Source organism: Podarcis gaigeae, assembly GCF_964106915.1.
Source record: "Podarcis gaigeae genome assembly, chromosome: 3".
Taxonomy (NCBI): domain Eukaryota; kingdom Metazoa; phylum Chordata; class Lepidosauria; order Squamata; family Lacertidae; genus Podarcis; species Podarcis gaigeae.
Genome location: NC_139680.1, coordinates 82,154,076 through 82,167,110, shown reverse-complemented (window position 1 = coordinate 82,167,110; position 13,035 = coordinate 82,154,076). Strand labels below are relative to the sequence as shown.

Sequence of the window (13,035 nt, the reverse complement as noted above, 5' to 3'; positions counted from 1 at the left end):
CACACAAAGCAGAAGCCATCCTACAGCACTGGGCGGCTCCCCGCGCAATCCTCACTCCCCGTTGCCTGAGCCAAAAAGAAAAGACCAAACGCAGGGGGGGGGGGGCTGCGCGTGTGTCGAAGCCGAGAGCAGCCGGCCGTCGTCGCCGTGGCCTCGCGACAACCCCTTCCGCGACTCCAGCCCGGGCAGATCCAAGCCCGCATGCAACGCGCCGCTCCTGCCCTCCCCACGATTTCACGGGGCGAGGAGATACAAAATAAAACAAGAAGTAAGCAGATCGCCGCGGCTGCAGCCACAGAGCCAGCTCGTGCTGCAAACAGCGGCTCGCAGGAGCAGCAACTTACTGGTTTCTGCCAGGCGCGAGTGTGTCTCTCTCTCCCTCTCCCCGGCTCCCTCGCGCGCAGCTGCTCGGCTCGTGCTGCTGTCCCTGCACGCGCCGCCTCGGAAGAGCTGCCCTTGGCTGACGGCTGAAGCAGCAGCAGCGCGCAGGGTGGAGGGAGGGGAGCAGCGGCGGCAGCTGGTTGGGGCGCGGAGGCGCCTCTCATCCGACTCAAGAGGCGGCCGCGGCACCTGTGACCGCCTGTCACCCATAGCACCCGCCCCTCCGTGCTGCCTCCTCCTCCTCCTCACGTCGCCCCCTGACGGGAAAATGCTGCACGACGCCAGCCAGGCGAGGACTAAAGGGAGGCAGCCAGCAGCAAGTGGGCGACGGTGAGTGGCTCTTCCAGCCCCGTCAGCAGCAGCTTTGGCACCGAAAGCCTGAAGGGACCGGGAAGACTTCCCCCTCAGAGGCTTGTCTGAGCAGGTTGGGCCTCTTTTCAGGGCTCCCTCCATGCACAAAGCAGCAGCCGCTTCTGAGGGGCGACGGGAGGTCCTGCGTGTGTCAGGGGCTACCTGGGCAGCGGACAAGGGGCGCAGCGCGCCAATGCGTCCGTGGGCAAATGGGACGGTGTCATTGGCCACGCAACTGTGGGCTAGCGACGTCATTCGTTCCTGGAGAATGGTAAATCCATGCACTTTTGGGCAATGCGACAGTGAGGGCAAAACCTGCCACCTACCTCTAGGAGTGAGTAGTTGTGCCCTTGCTAAGAAGGGTATCAGAATCATAGAATTGCAGAGTTGGAAGGAGACCCCCGAGGGTCATCTAGTAAAATCCCTTGCAATGCTGGAACCGCAACTAAAGCTTCCATGACAGTTGGTCACCCATCTTGTAGGGCCTACATGTTGCACAGGTTAAGTGAAATCTGACTTCTGGATTTTCTGCACATCTGATAAGATCTGAATCAGTGGATATCTTAGGTTTCGTAACCCCAGCCATTCTGCCATTTGCTATTTGATAGCATTGAACAACTATAACCAGATGTTGACGAAGTACAATTCCCATCAGCCCCAGCAAGCATGGCCCATGACCAGGAATGATAGAGTTCAGCAACATGTGGGGGACAAAGGTTCCTCACACCTTGCTCCTAGGCTTATATGCCACACAATAAGCGAAGTGTCTAGAACAATGTAATACAGTACACTCATAAAACAGCAAAAAATATTTACCATCTTGACATTAATATACAATGAACAATAGTTGTGCTATAGCACAGAAAAGCTCTGTACAAACTGAAGCCTCCTAAGCAGGCATCTGAACAACGTTCCAGTGCCACTTGCTTAACAGTAGTCAGCCACAACTTAGACATAGACACAATAAATGCCCTCTGTCTTGTTCACAAGGCAAACATATATGGCACCCTTTTAATAGTGCTACTCTGAGCTGAATGTAAAGATCAAGCAGGTATTATTGCTATTACATTGGTACCTCAGGTTACATACGCTTCAGGTTACAAACTCCGCTAACCCAGAAATAGTGCTTCAGGTTAAGAACTTTGCTTCAGGGTGAGAACAGAAATTGTGCTCTAGCGGCACGACAGCAGCAGGAGGCCCCATTAGCTAAAGTGGTGCTTCAGGTTAAGAACAGTTTCAGGTTAAGAACGGACCTCCGGCACGAATTAAGTACTTAACCCGAGGTACCACTGTATTTACTGTATTTATTAATCACTTTTTACCAAAATGTTTCGAAGTGTCTTGCAGTACCACAAAATACATCTAAAATCAGTTAAAAACCAGGTAACAATGAGAGCAAAGTACAATAGACAACATTCCTGTAAAGTGCTTATTCAGTCATACTATTAAAAGGGCAAATATAAATGGGGCAAGGCAATCCCTTAAGATGTTGAGGGGTCTACATACCAACAGGTGATATGTAATGAAGTATAGTATGTGAAATTGCTTGATGGGTGACATATAATTGTGCTTACTGCTTCACACAAGAAGCATGAGATTTTTTTATTGGTGCCCTCTTAAAATGACCAAGAGATGTGAGGTTAATGTCTGATGTTTTACATTTTTCATGTGCTGTAAGCCGCCCAGAGTGGCTGGGGAAAGGGACATACTGCTTCCTGTTCGGCAGAAGTCTCTTCTTCTGCAGTGATGCAAATTGCAAATTAAAATGGATTAGAGGGAGGGAAAGTTTAGTAAACCTGCTTGTCCTGACACATTATCCCACGACAATTTAAGGATTCCTTCTAGCTGACTCCTGACAATCAAACAGGAATCACAGTCATACTGGAGACTTACGTTTAAGCATCTTGCTACCGCCCTGTTTCTCCATTTGTATTTGTGTGTGTGAAGCACCTTGAGCCTTTGAACCGAATTATAAAAATAACCAAAAATGAATAAATAAATAATGGCATGACCCCAGCCATCATTATTTATTTATCAACTTTGCTTTTACTGGGTGCTATTACCAGATGTTGCAAAAAAATGAAAGGAAAAGGCTACTTCTTGAATTACAATTTCCACCCACACAATCTCCAATATAAGGGGGTGGCGAGAAATGCTTATACACTGTGATATTTTAAGTGTGAATGGGGTTTTGTTTTTTGTCTCTTTGCTGCCTCTATATACAGATCAAGCACTTGAGAAAGCTCCGGCTGTCCACTCAGTGAACTCATGGCAAATCCTCAAAAAGACTTGTGCTGCCCTTCAGTGTTATTTGCTCTGTTAAACCCACAGAGCCTAGGGCTTGCCGATCAGAGGGGCGGTGCTTAGAATCCCTGCGACGCGGTGAGCTCCCATTGTTCGGTCCCAGCTCTTGCCAACCTAGCAGTCTGATAAATAGATAAATAGGTACTGCTCCAGTGGGAAGGTAAATGGCGTTTCCGTGCGCTGCTCTGGTTTGCCAGAAGCAGCTTATTCATGCTGGCCACATGACCCGGAAGCTCCCTCGTCCAATAAAGTGAGATGGGCGCTGCAACCCCAGAGTCATCTGCAACTAGACCTAATGGTCAGGGGTCCCTTTACCTTTTACCTTCCTTCTTTCCTTTCTTCCTTCCTTCTTCAGATTTCATACCCAGAGCCAGAGGCATAGCATGGCCAGGGCCACGGGGCGGTTGCCCTGTGCGCAAAATTCTTAGGGGAGCATATTTTCAAAGAAAGAAAGAAAGAAAGAAAGAAAGAAAGAAAGAAAGAAAGAAGTACCGTATTTTTTGCACCATAACACTCACTTTTTTCCTCCTAGAAAGTAAGGGGAAATGTCTGTGCGTGTTATGGAGGGAATGCCTACGCGTGGCATGCCTACGGATTTTCCTCCTCTAAAAACTACGTGCGTGTTATGGTCGGGTGCGTGTTATAGAGCGAAAAATACGGTAATAATAAATAAAAATAGTGTTCCCTCTTCCTCACAGAGAAAATATCCCAATGTTTATGTGGGCGGACTGAGGAGCGGATTTGATGGCCAGTTGCTAGGACACCCTCTGTAGGGCTTTAGAAAGATACGTGTTCCCGACCAATTCTCTGCCGTGCTCTCCACTCACGGGGGCTGCCACATGAGTAGGTCGCCAAGCTGTTGCCCTTTCATTCCAACTATTGGTGGGCAGTACCAAGGATACTTGCCTTGTCTTGGGCGCTGGCCACCCACGCAATGCCACTTCCCAGAGCCAAAATCAGCATCCAGTCTTCTTGGGCAGCTGGCAGGGCCTATTATTGCCCAGAGTCCTCTTAAAAATGTTTTCTGTGCCTGGAACTCTCAGTGGAGCTGGACAGCTGAGTCAAACCACCATTTTAATTTCCCACAGTGCCCCAGAAGGACACTACTGGGGGGGCATTATAGGAAATCAAAATGGTGTTTAGACCCAGGAACCTGGTATTGTTTTGCCATGCTGCCCACCTGCTATCATCAGGTAAGGCTTCCAGGGCCCACCAAGAGCCTTCTCAAACCTGCAGCTGGCCCTGATTGTGCCCTTACACAATTTTCATGCAATGGGCTCAGGAATCTTGCTCAGGAACAGCAGTTTAGAAATGACAATGGTTCTCTCAAGTAGGTCTCTTTAACAAAGGTTTAACTCAGGGGTCAGTAACCCTTTTCAGCCATGGGCCAGTGCACCGTCCTTCAGACCATGTGGTAGGCCGGACTATATTGGGGGGGGGGGAGATGAATGAATTCCTATACCCCACAAATTACCCAGAGATGCATTTTAAATAAAACAACACATTCTCATGTAAAAACCATGCTGATTCCCAGACCGTTCACGGGCTGGATTGAGAAGGCGATTGGGCCGCATCCGGCCCATGGGCCTTAGGTTGCCTACCCCTGGTCTAACTGCTGCTTTCTAGTGTGTTTTTGGCTTGTATTATGGGCAAACGTAGCTCAACAAAAGATATGGCAGGGAAACAGTACTGATGGGGAATTTTAAAACGCATTCTCTGTGTTTATTGGAGGCACGCTTTATGAAAAGGCATTCACAAGAGTAATGTAGTTAATGCCGAATCAAGGTTTTGACACATGCGATTCTATAAACATTCTTGTCTCTATGGATATATTTCAGATATATGTCCAAGCATCCCCCCCGCCCCTTCAAATGCCAAACAAAGGAAATGGCCTGTCAATTTAAGAGGAGTAACAATGGTTTTAACTGAACGTTAAAGAACAACAAGAACAGTTGTTGGCAATCTAGCTGGTCAGTGGATAGGAAATCCATAAATAATGTTAGAAACTTTTACAAGTACCACGGATACTTCTAAACCCAGCATTGTTTCTTTCCTTCCAATGACATCCTTTCAGAAGTTTCTGTTGGCAGTCACTTGGATTTAACAGTACACTTTTGACAGTTTTATTAAAGGCTCGTTTTTCAAAATATGTTACATTTGGCACTGATGATAGCCTAGTATCAAATGTAAATGGATTGCAAATATGAAATATGTTACAGACCTTACTTAGACCAACTCATTTTTGATAAATATTTTCACATAATGTATGTATGCCAAGTGCAAACCTTAAGCACAAGCACCCATGCACATATACACCTTACAGACATAAAAACAGCTTTTAAATAGGAAGCTGTCTTATTCCAAATTGGTTGATCTAACTTAGCGTTGTCTACACTGACTGGCAGTGGCTCTCCAGGGTTTCTGGGGAGATATGAGAGCCATCTTCAAATATCTCAACGGCTGTCACGTTGAAGATGGAGCAAGCTTGTTTTCTCTTGCTCTGGAGGGTAGAATCGAACCAATGGCTTCAAGTTACAATAAAGGAGATTCCAACTAAACATATGGAAAAACGTTCTGACAGTAAGACCTGTTTGTCAGTGGAATGGTCTCCCATGGGAAGTTGTGGACTCCCCTTCTTTGGAGGCTTTTAAGCAGAGGTTGGATGGCCACCTGTCATGGATGCTTTAGCTGAGATTCCTGCATTGCAGGGGTTGGACTAGATGACCCTTGGGGTCCCTTCCAACTCTACAATTCTACGAAAGACTCTTTCCCAGCACTACCTGGAGATGTTGGGACCTTTTGCATTCAAAGCAGATGTTATATCACAGAGCTATGGCCCTTCCCTAAACATACACATGTACATAAAACTTTACCTCCCCTTAATCTTTATTTATATACAGTGGTACCTCAGGTTACATACGGTTCAGGTTACATACGCTTCAGGTTACAGACTCTGCTAACCCAGAAATAGTGCTTCAGGTTAAGAACTTTGCTTCAGGATGAGAACAGAAATCATGCTCCAGAGGCGCGGCGGCAGCAGGAGGCCCCATTAGCTAAAGTGGTGCTTCAAGTTAAGAACAGTTTCAGGTTAAGAACAGACCTCCGGAACGAATTAAGTACTTAACCTGAGGTACCACTGCATATGTATCGATATATATCCAACCCAAAAAATACAGGTTATAAAAAACAACAACATAACATGTCCTGTTAATATAAAATACACTGCAAAATAAATTATGGTTTTCTAAATTCAGTTCAAACATGTAATACATATTAGGTGCCAAAATGCCCAGCCTGCTAACAGCTTAACCACAGCCTGTAAAAATCTTTCCTTCTAAAAAGGAAAGATTAACAATGCCCCCAAAAGACATATTGGGCTTTGATCTTCCTGGAGCAGCCACCAAGAATTCCTCTCTACATGATCTAGTTGTTTTCAGCTGCTGCACAGCTGATAAAACTAAGGAAATAGGTTCCTGAATTCATATTGATATGATGTAAGGGAGGAGTCAGTTAGTGAATGTTGAGTCTCAGTCAGTAATGATGTTAGAGGTTAAAGGAAAAGAACCTTAAATTGTGCCCGGAGGGTAAAAGTATGGTATTACAGATAAAGAGGCATGAATGTTATCTTTTTTCAGGTACTTTCCCTTGTCTAAAGACAGTATGCTGTACTTGCTGCCACCTTGAGCTTGCAAATAATCAAAGAACAATTCATCTCTATAATACAAATTCCTTCGTTTCCAGCTAGGGAAATCAGAGAACTTAAGTTGTATGCAAATAATTTTATTGACACACTGTGCTTTACCAGAAATACCAGCAAGCAGATGCATGAGTGCCTCACACTTCCAGTTTATGTACTTTAACAGGGGAAATATGCAAGCTTCAGACTATACGCTTGCCAACTTTGCTGTGCAACTTCCAGAGCAGACATTACTGTGGAGATATAATACATGGAAACTTGAGACACACACTTTGAAATGTTTGTGGTTCCAATAAAACCTACTACCATTTATTTTAAAAAAGCCATTTCTGTATATTATAGTACTTGAAAAATGCTCCTCATTACATTAAGAATAATGATGGTCTTCAGCTCATCAGTGCTTCTAATTACCACTCTTGCAGCACCATAAGAGAATTGGCGTTCTTAAAGTTCCGTGAAAATTAAATAGGTTTTGTAGCCAGTTTAAATTTGCATTGTAGAGTGCATGCCCTGTAAAGCATATTGCAGTTGCCCAGCCTTATAAGGTAACAAAGCAGTGATTACTGGGGCCACATCTGATAAAAGGGGTTGTAGGCATCATTCTCATAAGATGGAGTTGATTGTTTGGTCTTGGCAGATCCTCAAAAACTCTCTGCTCTAAATTTCTGCCAAAAGGTTGGGCGATCTAGCCAGATCCCACAAAAAGAGAGATGAATCTGAAAACATGCTGTGAGACAGCCCGTTGCAGGAGATAGGAAATGACTACTGCCTCTAATAAAGAGTTACACATTGCGGTCATAATTTGTCATCAGGCCTAGCAAAGTTCTTCTCTAGTAAAAGGTTTCATAGCACATTTGAGGTTCACCTCTCTTTTGGTATCTGGTTCTGCCTTCTTTGGGTCATCTGCCCATCATTCAGTCTACTCTACACAGCCCAGACCAAGCAAGCAAAGAGCAAGAGCAAAGCAGTTTAGTGATCAGATAACTTGCACATGACTCAAGACCAAGAGTGATATTGACTCATAAATTTTTTATCTGGCACCTGGAAATCTAAGGTCTGCTTGTGAACAAGTCAAACTGGGCACTGTAGGGGGAAGACAAAAATTCACCAGGGTTCCATCCAGATTTGACCTGGTGAAAAATTCTTTATCATCCTCAGTTATAGCAACCCTGAGCATGAGAACACCCGAGTTTCCTAAAGGAAATTGCATTGGGATATGGCTTAGAAGCTAACTGGGGGGGGGGGGGAAGATGTTACTAATTGTTGACCAAGGAACACTGGCGTACGTAGATTTTACGTAAAAGTTGTTATCATTTATCTGAGTGGGACGTATGATCCACTGCTTTTGAAAATGAGAAAATTCTAATCTGGATTTCATCTACATTCTTTTAATTTTTGAAATTATTAAATGTGAGTCCAAATAAATGTGGTTAGTTCTGATTATGGGAGTGGGGAACTCTCACAGAGGGATATTAAACTGAATACCTAGAGCACAGCTTGAAAATTTTCTTGGCAGACTATAAACCCAGTTTTAGAATCTCATTATATTGCCATTGATCTCCTGAGACTTTAGATTTCAGTGATATTATCTTCCTTTTTGTTTCCACAGAGATGGAAGAAGGAGGAAATTTGTAGCTTGCCCAAAAGGAAACTGGCTTTTCTTTTCACATTCAGAGCAACTTAAATGAAAAATATGTTACTGTACAAACATTCTGGCACATTAAATTCTTGGACTTTACCCAGCTGCGGTGTTATATTGCCCCTTTGCAAATAATAGTGCAAGTTGACATGCTGCTTCCTGAACAGCTTTCCATTGCAGGGCAAATAGGTATGGGATGGTTTGGAGGAGTAGCTTCAAGTAAACATTGTTCAAAGTAAATGGTTCTGTTGCAGAAGTGATCCTTGGCTCTATACGTGCAGTTCCCTTCTGGAATGTAATCATGATTTCCAGAGAATGTGAATGCCCTAAGAATCAACTGCATTCAGAGACCTAGGCTGTTTCTCCCGCTGCTTTTACAATCACTCTGCTTCCAGAATCTCTTCTATGCACAACAACTACCAAACTCCAAATTGTTTTGGTCCAAAATGAGGAATTAACTTGTAGTGACATTTATCACTAAGCAATTCCAGCTCAAGATTTTATTTTTTTTCTGCTTGGAGACTATGTCAATGAAAGAAAAATGTATACACTGTCTTCCTGTGAAAGCAACGGTCAGTTGTGTTTTCCTGCAAATATATATACTGGGGAAGCCAAAGCACACGGCTGTTTATGGGGGCTCATCCACACTTATCTTTGCTCTGCATTTCTAGGCACAGGTCTGGGCTTTGCAGGCCATTCCCAACAGCTTTTGTCTTTGGCCTGGCGCTTTTCTGGTGAAAACCCACTCTCTACTGTTGAATCGGAGCAAATGGCAATCCATGGAAAACCTGAATTGCCATTTGCTTTGATTCAGCAGTGGAGAGTGGGTTTTCACCAGGAAAGCGATGGGACCCAAAAAATAAAAAAGCACTTGGACACCGACTGGGAAAATGTGGGCCTGTGCCTAAAAAATGTGGGACAAAAGTGTGGGATGAGCCCTAGGATGTGGGTCAAACCCAAATAGTAGTTTTCTTGGGAAATTGAATAGATTTGTTTTACTTTTACATGCAGATCCAATTACCGTATTCGGAATTGGGAATACTGTTTTGCCAGGGTGGATTGGGCGGTCCTCATTTTAGGGTGTGGGTTACCTCTGCTTTCTCTGTAACCTATGATATCTGCATGTGTATTGCTACATTTTTGTCCTAGAGGCACCTTTAACATCTTGCTTCCTACACTTATGGCACAGTGTAGATTCTGAATGGTGTGGATTAAGCAGCAGTGTTGTGGAGTAGATAGTCTCTCCTTTCCCTTCCTTACCCTCCTTACTCCTTACCCTTCTTGCCAGCAGTATTAAGAACATAAGAAGAGCCTGCTGGATCAGGTCCATGACCCATCTAGTCCAGCATCATGGTCTCATAGGAGCCAGCCTGTGGCAAGCCTGCAAGCAGGACCCAAGCACATGACCAGTCCCCATTCCTGCAGTTTCTAGCAACTGGTATCCGACATATACTGCCTCCCACCAGGGAGACAGAGCATAGCCATCAGGCTAGTAGGCACTGGTAGACCTATCCTCCATGAATTTGTCTAATCTTTTAAAGTCAACCAAGTTAGTGGCTATTACTGTCTCCTGGGAGAGCAAGCGCCATTGTTTAACTATGCGCTGCATCTGATTATTATTCAATGGAGCCATGGTGTGCTTTGCCTATCATGCTACATTCCCAGCTTGATTCTGCCTATAACTAGCATTCCAAGTTGATACTCACTTCCACAAAAATGACTGACCGCCTAAGTCATAAGACCAGGGCTAGATTAACCGTTAAGCAAAACAAGCACGTGCTTTGGGCTTCAAGGGAAGTGGGGCACCACAGAAACTACAGAAGGTTAGTTTTGAGGATCTGATCAAGTACTTTGCAATTAGAAAAAGTTGGAGGAAATGTTTCAGATATTAATATAGTGGAAGTATGCAAAAACAAACATAATTTTCCATTTTACTGTGCCAAGGTTTCGTTTCATTTCAAAAAATAAAATTTTATTAATGTTTTATTAATAATGTTAATGTTTTATTAGTGTTTAGATATGATATATGGGGGCAACAAAATCTTTTAAGTGCTTAGGGCCTCTTAAGTCTTAATTTGGCCCTGCATAAGATGTACTGTTTTTGTATATCTTCAAGAAATGTTTGATGCAAGGTTGTTGATTCCTTCCCCAACTCTGCATAATGGAACAGATCCTTTTACTGAGACGCAAGCTAGGACTAGGAACACCATTACAAGCCCCTCTTATATTACAAGTTCCTCTTATAAAGGGGAACTTTACAAACAGTAAACAGACTCTCTTCTTTGGTTAAGTTTTGAAAGCACAATTTTTAAAAATGCACTCATCTTTAATATGCTGGGGGCCCAGTTCTACAAGGTGTTGAGAGGAACTTTCAGTATCAACTGATTTCATGGGTAAATTGAAAGCACTCGGTATCTGGAATGAATAATGGGGCTCTTTGCTGTCTTTAATTTGGAATAAAAATATTCTTGGGGTTTAGCCCACAATTATTTATATTAGCTCATTTTTGCTTTCATTGTAAAAACGTAAGAGGAAGCCATTCATGACTTCCAACTCTCCTAATACAGCAGGCAATTCCAGATCTTCATTGCCTGAGTCGGTGAACTTTTTTAAGAGCTTCCCAAATTCTTGCGGCATCACAGCGAAGGGTGGTTTTACAAACTATTATTGTTATTATTTTTATCGTCCTCCTACGGCTTGTCAGACATCACAGAGCAAACATGGATTTGCACAGCCCAGAGAAGATGACATAGCTGCTTTATTGGTTTGCTTCTCTCCCATTGTTCTCCGTTGAAGCCAGCAGAGCAGCTTCTGCCCTACATTCCTGGGAAGTGAATAATATCAACGGAGATTATCATTACCCTCTAGTACCACATCTATTACTAACAGGCCATTATAAAGATTGAGTATAACCTAATTAGGAAATGCTGTAGTCAGCTGGGTGTGGATGTGGGCCGGTGAAGAATCGTTTTACATGTGCTTTGTTTGTTATATATATAAAAGGGTGTTTCACAGAGGATACAGGAAAGGTACCTAATGCGGTTCTCAGTCCTGAGCTCAGATTTCACAATCAGGTCTCACATTCCTCATATGAGCGGAGGCTGAGCCAAGGCCAGGGCTGAAGTTTCTGCTGTCTGAAGCCTGACGCTGTTAACGCTGCACAAACACAGAGCCTGTGTGAACCAAATTTGGCTATCTGCTTATTTATTTTAAATTAAGGCATATTAATGGGTAGATTCCAAAGTTTACTGTATGAAGCAGGAGGTACCCTCCATAGGGACACGACCTTCATCATCTACAATTCCATCTGGACTGTCTTAGGGAATCTAGGCGAGAGCAAATGTTTGTTATCCTTACAGAAGGTGAAAAGTTGTCAATTTTCCCACCATTTCTGCTAGGAGGTAAGGCCTGTGATTGGTTGCCTAACACTCTGATAGCCAGTACCAATCATATTCTGATGAAATTAATAAGAATATGAAACTTACCTCACACTCAAGGGTTGACTGAGAGATGGCCTTGAATTTCCCTAGCTCGTTGGTACCCATAGGGAACCATCAACCATGGCTGCCTTCACACCACTGCCAGTTTCTCATACAAATTGCTGCCTAATTCCAACTGGCAAATCATTTCATGGCCTTCATAACCATGTAACCACAGCATTAATAGACTTTATAAAATAACTGAATCATCCCCAATGGAAGGCCCCTAGGGATGGGCCTTAAGTGCTGGAACTTTGTCAGTGGTATTTATTAATTTAATTTACATATTAAATTTCTATACCACCCTTAGTTCAAAGATCACAGGGCAGTTAACAGCATAAAAATGTAGCAGCAGCCTGTTCTCTGAGGATCAAGGACAAACTACACATTACATGCAAATCGATGCAACAAAGTCCCAACAAGTGTTTTTGTGTCTTTCTTTGAGTGGAGGAATGACATTGGTGCATATCCCAAAAGTGTCCCGGAAAAGCCAGGACATCCTGCTTTTTCCTGCAAGAGCACGGCAGCCATTTGGGATGCCGTGATTTCACACGAAGATATTGCCTTGAAGAAAGCTCTTGTTGGAGGGCGACGATCTCACGCAACGCCCCAAAGCACACATTTTGGGATGCTGTGAGAGCACAGCCCTGAAAAAAGCTCACAATTAGGGCTCCATGATCTCTAGCTGGTCACATGATTTATGCAGGAACATGGACGGGAAGACACACATCCCAATTTTGGGACTTAGCATGTTGGAGGGTATGTTGGTGTCCCACTGGCTGATTTTCCATCTCAATTTGTCCTCAATTTCTCCCCCTGCATCACCTTGACTGGATTAAATCTGTGAATGTACCCTTATAAATAAATATCTGGAAACCTATGGAGAAGAAAGCAGCTTGGAGGCAACTGGAAATAGGAAAATAACTCATGAAGGGGACTAAGCTTCCTTGCTGCTCCCTCATTTTTTCAGCCTGCAAATACTCCTTTATATCAAGCCCAGGGATACGTTTTGAGGCCTTGGTAAAGCAATCCACTGGAACTGTGGGCTCCACTCTACTGGCAAGCAGCCCAGCAGGGGCACTGAATGGAGCTCTGGGTCTGCATTTTCCCTCAATTTACCTTATCAGAATCTGCCTCACAGCCCAAATTTGACGGGTGGGCGGGGCTGCCCAGTGGTCAGTCAC

General features: G+C 43.9%; 1 protein-coding gene and 1 long non-coding RNA gene across 3 annotated transcripts in view; one reads left to right on the top strand and one right to left on the bottom strand.

Annotated features, from left to right (window-relative positions):
- CDC42EP3 (CDC42 effector protein 3) overlaps positions 1-13,035 on the bottom strand; it is an 83,173-nt gene that overhangs the window by 29,928 nt on the left and 40,210 nt on the right. The window contains exon 1 of one of the 2 annotated variants that reach the window (XM_083732799.1): positions 345-823. The exons of the other annotated variant lie outside the window; for it this stretch is intronic. The gene's annotated coding sequence lies outside the window, so the exon portion shown is untranslated. Of the gene's footprint in view, positions 1-344; positions 824-13,035 lie in introns of those variants that run through there. 2 annotated transcript variants of the gene reach the window in all.
- On the top strand, positions 620-9,621 carry LOC310841636. The gene is made up of 3 exons (XR_014562637.1): positions 620-711; positions 2,958-3,114; positions 8,343-9,621. It is a non-coding gene; the product is annotated as an uncharacterized lncRNA (long non-coding RNA).